Raw genomic sequence first — 768 nt, forward strand, 5'->3', positions numbered from 1 at the left:
TCAAGACATTAATTGTTAGCAATGATTTTTGAAAATGTGGAAAGATAACATTTTAAAATTATGATTTAAAACATGAAAATTTGAAAAAATTTTGAATTGGAAACAAAATTACCTCCCTTGTGTCATCCTGGCGTTTAATGCCCATGTGGCTGCCTCTTTTGGCGTTTAATGCCCAGCCAGATACCCTGGCTGGCGTTAAACGCCAGGAATCCTTCCTTACTGTGCGTTTTTCTAAATGCCCAGAATGCTGCCCATTCTGGTGTTAAACGCCCAGAATGATGCCCATTCTGGCGTTTAACGCCCAAAGTACCCCTTACTGGCGTTTTTTCGCCAGTAAGCTCTTTTTCTCTGCTTTTTACACTGAATCCTTCTGTAACTCTGTGAATTCCTTCAATTTTGATAATTGCCTCTGTAGAAATAAAACATATAACCTGTTAATGACTCGGTTGCCTCCCAGCAAGCGCTTCTTTATTGTCTTTAGCTGGACTATTACTGAGCTCTAATCAAGTCTCAATTTTGAGCATTCTTGCTCAAAATTGCTTTCAAGATAATGTTTAATTCTTTGTCCATTGACAATGAACTTTTTGTTAGAGTCATTATCTTGAAGCTCTACGTATCCATATGGTGATACACTTGTAATTACATATGGACCTCTCCACCGGGATTTTAATTTCCCGGGGAATAATTTGAGCCTAGAATTAAATGGCAGAACTTTCTGCCCTGGCTCAAAGACTCTGGATGACAATTTCTTATCATGCCATCTTTTTG

The sequence above is a fragment of the Arachis duranensis genome, chromosome 2 (assembly GCF_000817695.3).
Source record: "Arachis duranensis cultivar V14167 chromosome 2, aradu.V14167.gnm2.J7QH, whole genome shotgun sequence".
NCBI classification, from domain to species: Eukaryota; Viridiplantae; Streptophyta; class Magnoliopsida; order Fabales; family Fabaceae; genus Arachis; species Arachis duranensis.